Genomic DNA, 18,821 nt, shown 5'->3' on the forward strand with positions numbered 1-18,821 from the left:
GCAGGTTGTTATGTAACAGTAGTGACACTAGTGGTATAGGCTACGGTCACCGCAGGTCAACATGGTGCTCGGCCCCTAAACAGTGAACGTGTTCATACACACTTATTACAGTCTGTGTAATGCACACACTAGGACAGTAGTACAGTATTTAATTAGATAAGCTACTGGTACCGGCCATTCATTTGTATATCTGCCCGTGCAATTTTTGTTAAAGATGATCTTGACAGTTCTATGCATCAGTGATTTTAGTATAAACAACACAGGCTAAATGCGTTTTAAGAATTTGATCGCTTTATATCAATATGAAATTGCTACGCTTAAAACCAACTTTTAGTCCTGTCCCGGTTGCTAGGCAACGCTTTCGTCACCCCCAGCACCAGGATGAGTGTGCGCACAACCCATAGGATCCCATAAGTAGGATTTTCTTTGGCCGTTCATCTCTGAAACTACGAGCGCTATCCATGGATTTGACCAAACATCCGATGTTGAATAATTGAATAAAGATTGAATTGAAAGCAGAGTGACAAACTACAAAAAACTAAACAAAAGCACACAGTTTACACACACGTACACGCGTACACAGTTTACACACACAATAGGCTAATAAAATGACAAAATTAAATAAAACGAGAAAATAAAATAAAACGCAAACTCTCCAGTAAAATTAGTATAGGCCTACAGAACAGTTCATGGTCATAAACACATCCAGTCACGATAGGCATGGTCTAGAGTCTAGAGTAGACCATGCCTATCTTGACTGGATGTGTTTATGACCATGAACTCTAGACTCTAGAAAGCAACATTACGTCGGGTTCAGACGGGGGCACAAATGCCAGATTGTCAACGTGTGATAGCAAAGGCTATCCACGCTTTATAGAATTTTGAGATGGAACCATGCATTCAATTTGTATTTCCTTTTTTTTCAATTTATAAAAGTACAGTATATCTGTATCAGAGATCCAACGGGAATGTGAGGGAGGGTATGTTCTTTTTCCAGTTGATCAGAATAAGACATCTTGCCGGAAGAGTCACAAAAGCAACAGGGTCTAATTGATATTTATGGCAGGGGGATGGTTTCAGCTTCCTGAACACCAAATAGGGGATGGATCTAACACATCCGAAATGTGTCAAATATAGATGACCGATAAGACTGTAAGGAAGACAAGTCCAAAACATATGAAAATAGCTAGAGCCTGGTGGCATCTATCGCACATTGGATCAACATTGGCATAAATCTTGGCTAACCTAACCTTGGTCCAGTACACCCGGTGGAGAAATGTACATTGCACACCCCATGTTTTTGCTCATATTGATGAAGTATATTTATGAACACAACCAATAATGGCTTCCCAGGCTGCATCAGAGATATCTTAACACATTTTGTTACCACACGTGCATAGCCCAAGACGTCTGTGGACGTCTTTGAAAAAAAAAAAAATATATATATATATATATATATATATATATATATATATATATATATATATACATTCTTTTATTATTATTAATAATACGTGGTGCCAAAGTTTGTGTTTTCGCCATTGAGAATGCATTTGGCGTTTAAATTAAATAACTCAGAAACTATAACACATTTCAAAGTAAAAAGTTCCAGCATGTGTCTCCACAGTCAGCTGAATTATAAAAAATGTGAATGGATTTTCTAGGTGAAAGTGATTTTGGGCAGTTTTGCGTGGGCTCTCAATGTGTTAAGATGCTTATCTCAGATGCTTTGTTAGGTGAGAGTGAGACATGACCTTTGACACAATCTAATTGTCTCATTAGAAGAGCAGGGAGACAAAATACAACCACGCCAATTGTATAAGGTTATATTGTATTAACATACTCATACAGATTGGGAAAAATAAAAATGTAACCATTAAAGTTTTGTAATAATATTCCAAACATTATTTTGGATCATTAAACGTCTTGGGCATGTCATTATAGGTGGATATTTTCAAAATCATTCCAAAAAGAAAGAACACAAGCCGATCTGAGTAAGCGTGTGGATTGGCTATGTTTGCACAGCGGCAGCGCAACACCGCCGTACGACAAAGAGTTTAAAAATAGGGCTTAAGTGGTTAAGAGCAGGGAGGCATCCTTTATTCTAAAAGCATTTAGTCTGGCAAACTGTCCTCTTCCCAGGCCGAGCAATTTGCCTTTAAGAGGATCAGTGTCATTAGAGCCGTTTTCGCTGAAGCCACAGGTCACACGAGTCCACGGCTATGGATCAATCGCAATTAGCATGTGACACTACCACAACCCATTAATGGTTAATGGCAGGTTTGTTCACTCTACCAAACTCTGGTACACAGCCAGCCATGAAAAATGAGAGGGAACATTGCCAAGGACCCTCAAAATGGATATATATTTGGCCGCAGACGCACATCTGAAAATGCTTTGTGCCAAGGATACACCCAGAAGATTTGTTGGAAGAAAAAAAAATATTCAGCATCTTTCAAACACTTTCTAGACTTTTCATAAAATAGCAGCTCACAAGCTCACAGCGCATCTCTTGTACATCTTCACTACTTTAGAATGGCCATGGCAAAAATAAAAAATGACACACAGATGCTTTCCTGTTTTAATGGGCTAAAAGCACTTTGGATGATCAAATATTCAAAGTGGCTGCTGAATTTGTCCCCCAGCTCCAACACCTCTGCAATCAATCCTGTCCTGCCCACTAATATTTAAAAAGCAGAATATTCAGAAGAATATTTCATTTCAGGTCAGGACATGGCTGTTCTATTGTCATTGAATACCATACTTTCCCATACTACTCAATGGCCTGGATATCTGAAAACCATATCAATACAATATTTAGTCGCTGCCAGGTGTCGCTGCCCCGGGTGGAAAACTTGTATGTCCAAAACGGTTTACTTTTCAGGATTCATACATTCGGCACGTTAATCCAAAAGCACCTCACATATAGATGCTCTGGGCGCAAGGCGGTCTTCACACCTGGACGTTCAGGCCGTCAAGATGCCCCGGATTTGGACAGAAATGTCACATTCAGGCCCGGGCCGCTGGCGTAGCTCCAATGCCTGACAGCGCATCACAGGTTCGAGTCCCGATCCCGAGGACCTTTGCCGTATGTCACTCCCCCCCCCCTTGTTTCATGCCCGTCTCCACTAAATTACTACCAATAAAGGCATAAAAAGCCCCACATTTTAATTTGTGACATTTTTGCAGCCGTTTGTGATTTGCATTTGTGTCGTCCCAACCATGTATGGCATGTCCCGTCACATTTGCAACCATTAACATTGCATTGGTGATGTCCCACAGTCTGCCCACAAGCTACAGTATATATAAATATACCCTATATGCATTTATTTATTTATGCCTCTTGCCTCTATCCAAAGCTCTCTGTGGTATGAGTGCATTACCTACACCAGAGGTTCCCAACCACCGGTACACGGACGGTCTTTTCCAAACAGCGACGATGAGTGTTACCACCCGTCCCGTAAAATACGGAATCGTCCCGTATTTGGAAACTAAAAGACGTGTCCTGACTGTGTTATGCTGCGTTAACACGGGCAGGTGCAAAAGATACAAAGATCACAGCATAATCTGTTGCTCACACGGTCATGACGTAACCAAGCGTGCGTCCGTAGTGACGTGTGTCATTGCAGCTACAGTTGTAGGTTTGTAGCTTTGCATCTGGAAGTTGAACCCAGCTCAGCTTCAATTTGTAGCAGCTACAAACGTCAGATGCATCTTTGTATCTGACGTTCTTATCTTATCTTATCTCTCACACACACACACACACACACACACACACACACACACACACACACACACACACACACACACACACACACACACACACACACACACACACACACACACACACACACACACACACACACACACACACACACACACACACACACACACACACACACACACAGCTTTATTTATACCTACAGTACAGAGTCACTCACTCCACAAAAGGCCTTTAACCATTTTCAACATGGCGGCTATTTGGGGCATGTCATTATAGGTGAGGACTTACGTAATAGCAAGTCTACAAGCACAGTGGTTGAAAGCATAGTATGTAACTTAGCCCTGTGTTTACATAACAAAAGCTATACAGAAACAAAAAAACGCAGAAACACACGATCAAGTGGCAGGAGCCTATCTCCTGTTTCCTTAGCGAGAGGCAGCTTGATGTACAAGTACACCCCTTGGACATGATACTTATGTCGCAGGGACATACCCCAATCCAACCCTTGATGCTGAACGCTAAACGGGGAGGCACTGGGTCCCGATTTTCAGAGTCTTTGGCTAACCAAAGACTGGCAGCGGTGGGTCAGGGGTAGAGTGGCCGGATGGGAACCGCAAGGTCCATTTAACCAAAACAAACAGTGAAAACACCTAAATTCAGCAATGTGTTTCTGCAGGTAAACAGTAAACACCACTCTACTCCAGAGGCTGATGACTGCTGGTATAGAGGGAAATTATGGAATATATATATATATATATATATATATATATATATATATATATATATATATATATATATATATATATATATACACACACACACATATATATATATACACACACACACACACACACACACACACACACACACACAAAACATACATTACACAAACCTACACGCACACACAAACTTATTAGAATATATAAGATGCCAGAATAGGGGTGTAACGATACATTTTAACAGTGATACGATACGCATGACGAAGACGATACATGGTTGACGGTACAACACGGTGGCAGGTGATAAGATACGATTCAATGATTTAAAATCGATGGTAAGGCTGAACGATTAATCGTTTTCAAACCGAAATTGCGATTAGAAACCACGCTATTAGCAAATCGCAAAGGCTGCGATTTAAAAAAAAATCATAATCAACCCGGAGCGTGTCTGATCCAGTATTTACAACACGGCTATACTGTGCTCTCTATTCTAACCAATCAGAAGTGTCCCTGCAGTGCATGTGTACACGCTTGCGCAGTGCCCAAAACAAAGTCATCATTTACGTCTACTCTGCTCTGTGTTCAGTGCGTTGATGCTAATGCTACCATGATAGAAGTCAGCAGCAGCTGAGGAGCAGATAGCGTCTGCGGAGCCCGAATAAACTCTTAAATCCGCACAATTTAATCCCAAAGAGATCAGGCACTTCGGGGATATGGCATTATTTTGGTTTTGACGTTACAGACGTCCAACAAGAGAGTTTTGTGCAAGACCTGTCATGGTACAGCGACAGTCAAAACATCCCGCAGCAACACCACAAACCTTCGCATGGCACGGGCGCTGTCCTGCTGTCCTGTCCCCTGTTTATTTTATTAATGCTACATTGTCGTCGTCGTCGTCCCCGATTCTAGTGAACCGGTCCCCATTGTGGTGCATGTACATTTGTAATGATTTGTCTGAGCGAGGTCCGCGAAATTGTACCGAGATCCGAGAGCCATCATTAAAAAAAAGCTTACACCAGGACCCGTGGTGGGAAAATAGCCGGCCAACAAGCTCATAAACATTAAAGTTAAAGTTATGAGCTTGTCTTAAACCTCAGACAAAATGATCTCTAATAATTGATAGCCTAATTCTGTCATCACATCTGTCAAAATGTAGCCTACACTTATGCAATGCATATGCTTTTATTTGGTTACAAAAATCCCACCCGTGTGAAGTGAGGGGCGCTCTTATCATCGTACATCAAGATTGACGTAAAATAGACACTAGGCCTATTTCTTTGCTCAGACAATGACATAAAATTGTCAATGGGAATTTAATGTTTGTGTAGGACGTTTGTGAACATACGTGCACTGGATTTAGGAGGGGCTACTGCCCCTCAAAAACAAATAAATCAATTGAACATAATATCTAAATGTGAATATTAAATGAGAATCACAATATTGTGCTCTGATGATTAGATAACTGTAGCCTAATAGCAATTGCACTTAAATAGAAAGTCTGGAAATTACATTGCATTTATGGTCTGTATCCAGAGAGCTATTTACAATTATTTCTAACATTACAATTTTAACACACATTCTTATTGTAGTTAATTAAACACAGGTCAATTTGGTTAGTTAGCCTACATTATTTTGAGCTGTCTCACATCCTGTGAATCCTGACATCACTGCCTGGTAAAGTAAATGAATGGTATGCCATTTGGTAATGTTTCATTACTTTTGAAATGGACACAGTGAATACTAAATTGAAGCTTTACTTTTTAAGTGGTGCAACCACTTCATTATGGAGCTTTGTGTGTCTGTGGGTGGGTGGGTGGCTGGCTGGCTGGGTCTGTCCGAGCACGAAAATAGCATTTGGTTGGTTTTCACAACCAAGTGTCACTGTTGCGCAGCCTAACTGTATAGGCCCTATATGATGATTTTAGGTGTGACATTACAGTACAGTACAGTACAGTACAGTACAGTACAGTACAGTACAGTACAGTACAGTACAGTACAGTACAGTACAGTACAGTACAGGGGCTTGTGGGTCCCCGCCTGGGGACCCACAACCGGGCCGCCTAAACCGGGCCGGCACCCTGGGCACGTTCCTGTGGGTCTGGATGTTTCGGGGACCCCCCCGGGGGCGCCCACACGGAGTTGCACCACTTACTTCACACGGGTGTGATTTAAAAAATATATATCGCGAGTCAAATCGCAATATTGGTCAGAAAAATCGCAATTAGATTTTTTTCTCAAAATCGTTCAGCCTTAATCGATGGTCAAGCAAGACACGCTGCACCACAAAGACACCCTGGATGTAAAACTACTTCCTAAACGTCAATGCCGTCCACAATTACAACACCAGAGGGAGCTCCACTAATAATGTTCAACCTAGATTTGGCTCAAACAACGGGTTAAATTTGTTCTCCTAGAAATTGTGTAAGGCCCTACCAACAGTTGTAAATGAATGTGAATCCCTACTCTCCTTCAAAACTGCACTCAAAGAGCACTTACAGGGGACTGCAACTCAAAAAAGACCAAAAACTATTTCTGCAAACTGTTAAAGTATTCATCAATCATACAGCAACTACTTAGCAAATACATTAAATCTGTGTGAAACGTGTGGCAAATACATGGACATTGTATTACAACATATATGGACAATTAAAACCTGCACCTTGACATGAACACAGAATACACAGAAAACACAGACTTTAGCGATATGGAAAATTAAGTAAACCCCTCTTTTTCTTTTTTCTTCATCAAATTGCTACAAAATTGATACCGATTAATTAAACAATACGATACAAAGTCAAACGACACAATATTTAGCCGTTTACATATCGATATACTTGGTTGTTGAAATTAAAATGATGTTCCAATGCAGTTACTGTATCGTTACACCCCTATGCCAGAGTCAAAGTCTATAAATGACAGACACACATTTCATTTACTCTCCACCCCAAATACACCTGACTCGCCCACGCCCTTGTCACATGACTGAAACCTATTTTTGATGATTTCAGCAGAGAAGCCTTTTCATTTCCTGGTCTTCTGAAGTGCTGAACTTGTACAAGCCCTGTGACACAGCTTAAAGATTGACCAAAACCGCCTTGCCCGAGTCAAAGTCTAACACCAATAAAATGCTCCCATAAGCGGCTAAAAAGTTGTACATTACACAGACAGACTAGTAGGCGAGGGCTTACGGTAAGACAGTCAAGCAAAAAGCAATCGAATCATCCCCAGAATCCATTTAGGTTTCCCGCTGGGGCCTTCTTTGAAAATAAGAGAGAAAAAGAAAAAACATCTATTTCTGGACCTAAAGTAATTCCTTTGAAGAGACACTAAGGAACTCAGACTGTCAATTCTACAGCTCAGTTCTCAGTCCAACACTGTCCAGCACTGTCCAACACAACACAACATAACACACAACACAAACAAGTCCCTCAAAGGACCACATCACCACTTTTCAACCTATCTTCATATACATGTAATTGGTCCTCACTAATGTCCATGATAAAATACCACAATTTTTTTCTACTCTGTCGGTGTCTCATAGGAGGGCTGGGGGCTGTTCAGAAACCCGTCCACCAGTGACATCGTTTTTTTTTTTAAACAAGATTTGTTTGACAAAATATTTAGATTTGTATTATCGTGAGAACGATGGCTTCCATTTTTGCATTGCAACTTTTCAGGAATAGAAAGCCTGCAGTTTCTATTAGCTTGGATTCCCCATCGATGATGTCACTGGTGAACGGGTTTCTGAACTGCCTACAGCCCTCCCATCGAGACAGAGACTGAGTAGGAAAAAATGAAAAAAATTATATCATGAACAATAGTGAGGACCAATTATATGAAGATAGGTTGAAAAGTGGTGAAGTGGTCCAAAACCCATTCTGGACGGGAACCCCTTTTGGTGTTTTAAGTTTTAACTAAGCATTATTTAGCTATTGAAAAATAGCAGATCTACAAGCTCATAGCGTGCCACCGAGTGGCGCGCTACAAGCTTGTAGGTCTGCTATTTTTGAAAAATCGTGAAAATGTGGCACAAATATGAAAATATATTATTTCATTAGACTTTTTATTTATTTCGACGTCAGGCCTAAATGGGTTAAGAGCAACAAGCAAGTTAGCAAATTAACCACTACTGTAGTGGTTCTCACACGTTTTGAGTGGTGCAACTGCAACCACTCCTATAGACAGCTGTGTGTCCCTGGCTGGCTGTGTCCGACCACGAAAATAGCGCTTGGTTGATTTTCACCACCAAGTGTCACTGTTGTGCGCACGCACGCGCACACACGCACGGACACTAAGGCAGAGGTTCTCACCTGGAGATAGGGACACTAAGGCAGGGGTTCTCACCTGGAGATAGGGACACTAAGGCAGGGGTTCTCACCTGGAGATAGGGATACTAAGACAGGGGTTCTCACCTGGAGATAGAGACACTAAGGCAGGGGTTCTCACCTGGAGATAGGGACACTAAGGCAGGGGTTCTCACCTGGAGATAGGGACACTAAGGCAGGGGTTCTCACCTGGAGATAGGGACACTAAAAGGCAGGGTTTCTCAAAGCGGGTGCCGTCTTGGCACCCTAGGGTGCCGTGACGCCAAGTCTAGGGATCACAGTTTGATAAGATTTGGAATGTATCCATATCACTTCAGTTAAAACACTTAAGACTTGGTAAGAGTTTCACAACGCATTAAAGTACATTGTGACACGTTGTGAGTCTGGAAACTACTATTCTCTCTAGTTTTCCTCGTGACACATCTTACAGGGAAGGTTTTTAAATATGTACGTACCATAATAATATGACAAATGTTAAGGTTTATAATTAACAATGAAATTCAAGGGTGCCTTGGATGAAAACTGTAGGGGTTACCCCGAGACAATAGGGTTTGTGAACCACTGGCCTATCCAACAGGATGGACTCAGAGAGACTGTGCAGACACCAGACATGAGGATATAGGACCACTAAGGCAGGAAGTCTCTGAGGCATCACTGGGAGATAAGATACCGAGGAACCAAAGGAATGGAGCCCCCACTCCCTTCATTATTCCCCAAGACGAGAAGCATGTGGGCCAGTGGTTCTTCTCAAACTTTTTTCAAGTACCCCCAAAATGATATGGTATTATTAGGCTACGGATCCCCCCCATCTGAAAATGTTTTGTGCCGGGGACCCCAGAAAAGAAGATTCAAATTATTACGCATGTGTAACTAATGAAGCAAATGGACTCCAGGGGTAGGGCCCGACAAGCCTATGGCTTCTCCCTAGCCCTTTTTCGGACATTTGGACAGGAAACAAGAAACAGACATTCAAAAGGAGAAAAAAAAAAAAGGAAAATGAAAACGATGTTTATGACTGTATGTACTGTATGTGTATGACCAACAATCGGAAAATAAAACTGAACTGAATTCATTTCATTCATTCATTTTGTAGTTTATAAATAGCAGATGTAAAGCTCACAGCACGGCACAAAGTGACGCACTGTGAGCTTGTATATCTGCTATTTTTGAACAGACAAAATTAGCTGGGGACCCCCTGGAACACCCCCAAGGACCCCCGGGGGTCCCCGCACAAATCCCATATACAGACACACATGACAGTGCAGCGCATAAACACATACTGTTGTGTACACACGCTAACTGCTAGCTCAATTTAGTCACACAGGGATAACAATCAAAGTGCCAATTGGCCAAAACATCGGAGCAGTTAACCAGGAAATGAGCAGCAATGGACGTCTACTACTACACTGCCAATGAGGCATGAAACCATAATTGGTCTCACAAAAAGAGGGTTGTTGGGATATGAAATCCACATAGTAGACAAACTCAAACACCTGTCTCTATATTAGGGACATGTCAGTAAACTAAGGTGGGGGAAAAAGAGAACTGTGAACAATTTACAAAATATTTCAAAAACTGCGGAGCTACAAGTTCACAAGGAGACATGAAGCAGTACATAAGCTATTTTCAAAGACATGTCTTTGTTATTTAGGGGTAAAACAAAAAGAAAAGCACATAGATGACCCGACTGCAATGTACAGTAGGTCTACTAGCCTACCGATAAGTGTCAAAGTGCCTGCCTGATCTATAACTTGAAACATTATGTTTCTTAGACAAGTGCTACATGAAGGCTCCTTTTCCAAACAAACAAAATTTGGGTTAGATTATTGTAACCTTGGTGATTTCACAGAACCGGCGGACATTTTCTTTGGTTCCAGTATCCAGTTCTGAACCACTTCATGTTTAGTGGAAACACTGGTTCAATATTAGGCGGGCAAAATAGAACCGAACCGGTTCAACCCCCGGTGAAAAGGGGGACAAGGGGAGAGTTGGCATGCATTACTTCACAGGCTTTGCAAACACTGTGAGAGTTTGGTTCATTCATTTCATTGTACAGTAGGCTACATCACAATAGATGTGGCCAACATTTTAAAATAGTTCAACTAGCCGATCTACATCTACACGTTGTGAGCTTGTAGATCAGCTATTTTAACTATTTTAAGGGGTGGCGCAAGATATAGCCCCTAATATCTTCTCTTAAAATATGCTTCAAAAAAGAAAAGTCAGAATGCAGCGTGTGGTAATTGTCAGCTTAGCAGATCTGCTATTTATTTTCTGGCTGAATGTTCGCCCCAGAATAGGGACACTAGGGTTCTCTCATGTGGTTATATAAGGCAGCATGCATCAAAGCGACGGAAGTCAACACAGACATAAGGCTTTAAACAAACACAGCCTAGAAGTGCATCACGCTGCAGTCAACAGGGATGTCTCAGTAGACTAACAGCTGGAGGCACAGTGACACAAAACAAACTGACATTGTTCGCTCTGGGTGACAACCGTCACAATCATTACGAATTTCGACAACGATTTATACATGGATTTTATTGTTTATAAAGTAGGATGAAGTCTGATACGGCCATGCAAAATGATTGTGGATTTGTTTTCTTTTTTTTAACCACGATTGGATTCTGTTACAGTACAGTACTGAGTACAGTATTGCATGATGCATCCCAGGACCCCCGGAGGGTGACATGATTGCAAGGATGCAGTCTAAGGATGCAGGTTGCAGCCTATTTGCAACACTGAAAAGCCAAACAAAAAACAAATGTATAATGCATAATGTTCCACTGTTCAACGACAGAAACTCAATTAAATTGTTAATCGCAATTATTTGAGCAACAATAATATTAATCAAGTAAAATGTAACACCTAATGTTTACCATGCACATTTAGGGCTGTGCCTGTTACGATTATTACTGTCTTGTTCACTGTGTGAACTGTACTGTGTCACTCTTCACAATCCCAGTACAACTCCTACCTTTGTTGCCATATTAGTTTCATCTAATATTCAGACCGAAAACTAACAGTAACATGATGACACGAATATTGATACTCAACACACAAAATCATTGTGGTCGAAACGGCAGGCTGTTTCAGCAGCAAACACAGACCAGGCTACTGCCTTAACCCTAATGATAGTCTTCAAGAGGAAATAAAGTGGCTGCACACACTGGTAGCCATAGTGCTACAATGTATTTTATTCTGGGTAAAATGTATTTTATTCAGAGTAATGAAAAGCAACATTTTGGCAGCTAACTAAGTAGCCCTCTTTAGGGTACTGCTTTAGCCCTACCCAGCTAAAATTCCTTGGCGCGTGACACACACACACACACACACACACACACACACACACACACACACACACACACACACACACACACACACACACACACACACACACACACACACACACACACACACACACACACACACACACACACACACACACACACACACACACACACACACACACACACACACACACACACACACACACACACACACACACACACACACAGGTAATCACTGTAGCTGAGGCACTGTCTGCCTGGTACAGTGAGTGAGTTAGCCTAAACTCCATACCGATGGGCCTTTTGGGGTCCAAAGGCCACACACACACAAAAGTTAACAACACGTGATCCTGCACACAGCAGGCAGCAGGGACAGGCATCGCTATATTCTGTGTCGTATAGGGCTATAACCGTTTATGACATTTTACATGACGGTTATCATCGTCACGCAAATAATTATAATTAATAACGGTTTAATTGCGTTTGTGTCGTTGAACACTGGAATATATTAATTGAAAACTACATTTCGGATTGTTGGTTTGGAAGTTGCACAGGGCAGACATGATGACAAATGACCTAAATATGCAAGGAAATGACTGGCATATGTAATAACTTTCTTTACCGACATATTTAATAACTTTCTTTATACTTATTATAAAAAAACATTAATAGTTGAAACAGACAATCTACAGGCTCACAATGCGTTGCAATGTGTGATCTGCTATTTCAACATTTTTTGAATAACATTTGAAAATAAAATATATGCAAAATCTATGGAAACGATTAAGAAGATTATGCAAAATAATTGCAATTATCTCAAATGCAAAATGGCAATTGATTAGGTGATTCTGTGATAATGGTGACAGGCCTATCGGTGTGTGCGTACTGCGTAGGCATGGTAGAGCTTGAAAACCAGAACTATTAGGGTGTGGTACCTTTGCATGTTTAGCTACGCTGAGTCACCTACAACTACTGGTTCTCAACATTGGTCTGTATATCTATTGAGTGTGTACAAATGGAATCCCTGGAAGGCCGCGGACCAGACTTGAGAAACGGGGACATATAAACTGACAGCTTTACATCATCCTCTCAGTTCATGTGTGTGTGTGTGTGTGTGTGTGTGTGTGCATGTATATCGTCTCTGTCGGGTGGAAACTGGAAACCTCATATGTCCAAAACTGTTACATTTCAGGAGTCAAGCGTCAAAGTAGCAGATCCACAAGGTCAAAGCGAGCTGTCGCCTCACGTTGCGTTTCGAGAAATATATAAAATATGGCGACAAGAGGTTTACGCCCCGACGACAACAATATGGAAAGCATCTGGTGTGAACTGAAGGACTGTGTGTGTGTGTGTGTGTGTGTGTGTAAGGTGAAACTCTTCATCACAGTCACCGCCAGACTGCAGTCTGCTCTGCCAGGCATGACTAATTCAGCTCATATTCCACTAATTACAAAAGGCACATGGGTGGGGGGGCTCAATGGAGGTCCCCCCCCCCACCCCTGTCTTTACAGTATCTCACCCCCAGTAACAGGATATAGGTGCACACCCTCCCCATTCCACCGCCACCAGACCAGTGGAGTCTAAAGTGAAAGTCCTTCAAACAATATTCTACTTCTAGCGGGGTGTATCTGCATTTGGGCCAGTCACAATTATTACGTGACCGTTGCCTAATCGCGATTGTTTGAGATAATCGCATTTTTTCCTTTCTTTAGCATAATCGTCACCTTACCTTTTGTAATCCAAAATAAATGGTCACATAATAGTCTACTATAGAGAAAGCCTTCCTCAAGCAGAGGACATGGGTTCTTTCCCCTGTGCTGTGACCAAAGCTCCATGGGCTGGTGTTTGAACCTCCGCCGTAATGGCAGAGAGCAAACCTATCTCCATATTGTAACTTTTCCCCCCCGCAAATTAACTGCACATGGACTCATTTCCATAATGTTGCTTACACAAAAGTCACTGAACACCTGATTCAAACAAGGTGGTGTATAAACATATAGTAAGGAAGTAAGTAATTATGTAAGGCAGAGAGGCTTATTGTCGGTATCAGCCAGGGTGTGGAAGTCTATTCCCGTTTCAATGTGCTAGACATCTGGGAGATGGAATGGTGAGGTGGGGCGCAACACCTACCATCAGCTCCCAGTACTTACCGGCGCCGCACGACTTCAAGCCATGCTCCTCATACGCCGAGTTGGCGGTGCCCGGGATCGAACCCATGACCTTGCGGTTGAAAGGCTTGTGTTCCTTCGACTGAGCTACCCGGACACAATATAAAACGCATAATAACCACAGCAATATTGGCTCCCGGTCGCTGCCCGCACAGCATACAAAACTCTGATGCTGGCATTCAAACTAAGCAACCAAAGGTATGGCTCCCCCATATCTTGCAAGTATGATCGAACCCTACAAACCCTCACGCGCACTCAGATCAGCCAACGCAGGGAAGCTGGCAGTAGCTTCACTAAATACACCGGGACAAGGCTCCACACGCTCCAAACTCTTCTCCCTTCTGGCTCCAAAACTATGGAATGCACTTCCCATTACAATCAGAACTGCAGCCTTTTTCTCTTTTTTGTCCTTGTATTTTCTTTCTTTTTTTGTTTTCTATAAAAGAAAAATGTAATTCATATCACAATGTTTAATCTACAAGAATTTATAATGTGTTCTCAATAAAAACCTATTTGACAAAAAAAGAACTGCAGCCTCACTCCCAATCATCCGCCGTAGTCTGAAAACCCACCTCTTCAGACTCCATCATGGCCCATAGCACTTGCCCTAGCCCCGTCAACCTTACAGGCATATGCAAAGGCTCAACTTATGACACTTTATGTAGACTTAGATAGCATTTTATACAGATTTTATGTAGACAGCACTAGAATTTATGTAGACACTTTATGTAGGCACTTTATAGTATATAATATGTACAGTTTCATTATATACAGTAGACATTCCACTGTTACGTTCTTAGCTTACGCATGTTTCATGATAACTACTTATGTATGTGATGTATTGCCATGCTATTTTTGTTCTTGCTTAATGTAAGTCGCTCTGGATTAAGAGCGTCTGCTAAATGCCTAAATTGTAAATTGTAAGGAGTGGCCATGTCCTTTAGTATTCAACGCTGACAGGAATAACTTAGCTGAACAAAGCCGAATACTGTGCCCCAGCATGGTACAGAAATCCCACATGCCAGGAAGGTGGACGTTGCCATAGGCAATGCTCAATCGGACCATAACTGGCTGCCTGAAGCCCACCCCCGTGTTCCACCTGCCAGAATTTCCCCGGCCGACCTCCGACGAGAGGCTGCTGCCCTCACCCATAGCAAGGAAAGCCCGGAGACATGACTGGCATATCCTGTACTGCACAACACCACCACACCAGTGCTGCCTCTAAATAGACTCAAGTCCCGCCACCCGTACAACAACAAGGTGGCACAAGAGCTGCTCAGCTCCACTGCCCCCTGAGGACCTGTCTACAGTACAGAGGCATGGCTGGCAGCAGCCTGGAAGCAGGAGTGGGAGTGAGCCGGGCCAACACGCAGCCACCGATACATCCAGGACCCTGGAGAGGCGGCATGGAAGGAGAGGAACTGTCACGCTGGCAATGGACCCTGCTGCCTGCGACCTGGGGTCGGACGTTTCAAAACATCCATGAGGAAGTGGGGCCTGGTGGACGGAGCAGCGTGTGAGTGTGGGGAGCCGGAGCAGACCATAGATATTTAAAAAAATAGATGCCTCATTGGCCGCTGCAGTTCATTGGAGCGATGTATCTCCAGCGTAAGGCGGAAGTCAAGCGGAGCGGTGTGGAAGGCAGTGATGTAAATGGGTTTTCAATGTAATGAGTCCCGGGATGCAGGGATGGTCTTTTAGATGAGTCTTTTAGATGAGTTTACAAATTCCAGCATTTAACTCCCATTTAATTTTATATGGTTATAATGTGGTTATATTCATGTAGAAAACAGAAGAAGAAATGATTATTATAACTAAAGCTAGCAAGATAAACTAGAATAAAAAAAACAGTAGTGCAGTACAGTAGTGCATGCCTCTGCATCCCGTGGATGCAGAGGTCGTTGTTTTATTGCGTCCCTTAACTATAAACTGCGAAGGAGGTGTCTACCTTTTTACGTCTATGGCCAGCCGACCTGTCCCCTGTATAAACCACCCTCAGAGGCCTGTCCCCTGTATAAAGCACTCTCAGAGGCCTGTCCACTGTATAAAGCACCCTCAGAGGCCTGTCCACTGTATAAACCACCCTCAGAGGCCTGTCCACTGTATAAACCACCCTCAGAGGCCGGCCTCTTCGATGTGGGACCTGAGACATGGGGCGTGGCTGTACGCTACTGAGTTGGACGTCTGATGATGACACACGAAAGAAGCAATAACTACAGTTGTGTACTGGTGTTAAAGACATTTTCCTGGAAGGACTTTGCTCTCACTCTCTCCCTCTCTCTCAAACTTTTACTGCAGGATGTCAGTAAAGAACAGCTAGGGCTCACTCACTTCAGTACTGATGAGGCATATAACTTCTTTAACTAGGCTATGTCAATTTACTCATAAAATGCCGGTAATGTAAATGAGAGGGCAAAGGTGACAGACAGTTTTTTCTTAAATGGTGACATGTACTTTAATGTTTTTTGTGTAATAAATCATTATTGTATTATTCTTATTTTCAATTCTGACTCAAACTAAAGTCGATCCTAAATCCTCTGGCTTTAGCCTAACAACTCCTGCAGGATGCCGAACACACACAAAAACCATTCAGAGTGTAATTATATAATCATCCAACCAAATTCAGTGTTCACTCGAAATGCATAGTTGGGATTGCATTATTATGACGCACACTAGGGCCTATTGTAGGGGTTAAGTGCGAGCTAGTGTGTGTTATGATATAGCTGCATAAGCATATTGATAACCATGACATGATGATTGTCTATCAGAGGGACTGACTGTACGTACAATATGATATGAGATGCAAGCGTGTTCCTGCTCATTCTGTTCTTATCATGGTTTCCATAATCTACTAGGGACGTCATAGATCTACTGTCCTATTGTATATATTACTCTGTGTGTGTAATAAACTTCAGAATGCATGGTAACTGTTGTGTTAGCATGTGTTTTCCACGCCAGCGACTCGCAATAGATCTTCACCCACCACCCAAAAGGGAGGCCTATATGATACTTCTAGATGCCTTAGAGATGGTCGCCCTTAATAAATATCAGTACAGTGTGCAAAATGTAACCGGCTCTGTATGGGTACATTTGGATACATGTGTGTACAGCTGTACACTCTCAGAGCTTAACAAATGGACACACTTGTAACTCTGAGCATGTTGCTGTGTAGTAAGGCCTCTTGAAGGGGCCAAGCCAGCACTTTGTGTGCCTCTTTGTAATGCATTGCCACTTCAGTGCAAACAGTCGTTTTGGATGCAATAATAATAATATGAACAATGGCATATAGACGTTACTTTTGAACAGTGCATGTTTTTGAACAGTGCATGTACAGTATGCACATGCATGCATGAGGGGGCCCCTCATGCAACAAATGCACGCATCAGTGCATGCATTCCCTGTGCAAGCCGGGGTGATGTTGATGTTGATGGTGTTAACTGGACTGGACTGTACATATCGGTGTGTGTAATCAACCTTGTTGTAGTAATCATGCCAGCAGCAATGCAACAAGGTTCATTGCATGACCCAGCTGGGTGGGTGCTGCCTATTATATAGCCTGTTTGTTGTCAAAAATGAACGCATGTATTGTATTGTTTACCAAAAAACAACCCGACTTTAATATATGGTGGGTGGCTGTGTAGTTCTAGCCTATAAATACACCGATAAATAAATCTCGGTCGTGGAAACAAAGTAGGAGAAAAACAGCAGTGACTACTGCTATTGTTTACGACTTTCTTATCCTCCCGAACAAAAAACAATCGCCTCCTCCCTCTCTCTCGTTGTGAATGAATGTATGACAGGCTGTGTGTGTGTGTGTGTGTGCGTGTTTGTGTCGGCTAGCACCACCACCACCACTATATATATATATCATGAGCCCGTCAGGCTAACTATAACATCATCTCAGTGTGTGTGTGTGTGTGTGTGTGTGTGTGTGTGTGTGTCCTTGCTTGGAGAGACACGCATTCATTCCATATTGTGCGCTTTTAATATAAAATCAGCATATGGTTTTTTGGTTATTATTGTTATCTTACCTCGTCGGTGGGCCAACTCGCCTCGCCTCGCCTGGCCTGGTGGGTCCACCCCGGCGGAGATCAAGTCAAATACAGAGAAAGGAGCGAGTTTGTCTGCTAGCTTGCACCGGGGGTAGGTTGGTTGGTGGAGATCGGATGAGACCGACGAGCTCTCTCTCTCCCTAGCAGTTACAGCAAGCAGGCTGGGCCAACCTCCTCCTCCTCCTCCTCCTCGGTACGAACTCCATGGGAATTGCAATCGTGACGTCACGCGCACCGTTTGCAACCAAACCAAAGCAAACCAAAGCGTGTGTTTCCCACTTAGAGGCGCTGTTGCGCAATATAACTATATAACTATGAGGTGCAGCGATTTGATTGATTGATTGATTGATTGATTGATTGATTGATTGATTGATTGATTGATTGATTGATTGAAAATTGTAATAATAGATTTCACAATGGGTACAATCTACTCTACTGTCCAGGGAAGGTACTGGTCAATACAAAATCTATTGGATAAAACCAGAAAAAGCACTATACAGACTTGTTTGAATCAGGGTCCTCCATTTTCGATTAATCAAAAGG

At 42.5% G+C, this 18,821-nt stretch overlaps 1 protein-coding gene across 7 annotated transcripts in view; it reads right to left on the reverse strand.

Moving 5' to 3' along the window:
• The window catches only part of myo6a (myosin VIa), a 177,254-nt gene extending 158,726 nt beyond the window's left edge, over nucleotides 1-18,528 (reverse strand). For all 7 annotated transcript variants that reach the window (XM_079525507.1, XM_079525506.1, XM_079525505.1 and 4 more), the window contains exon 1: nucleotides 18,258-18,528. The gene's annotated coding sequence lies outside the window, so the exon portion shown is untranslated. The remainder of the gene's footprint in view (nucleotides 1-18,257) is intronic.
• Nucleotides 18,529-18,821: the final 293 nt, after the last annotated feature.

This window comes from Electrona antarctica (genome assembly GCF_951216825.1).
Source record: "Electrona antarctica genome assembly, chromosome: 17".
Classification (NCBI taxonomy): domain Eukaryota; kingdom Metazoa; phylum Chordata; class Actinopteri; order Myctophiformes; family Myctophidae; genus Electrona; species Electrona antarctica.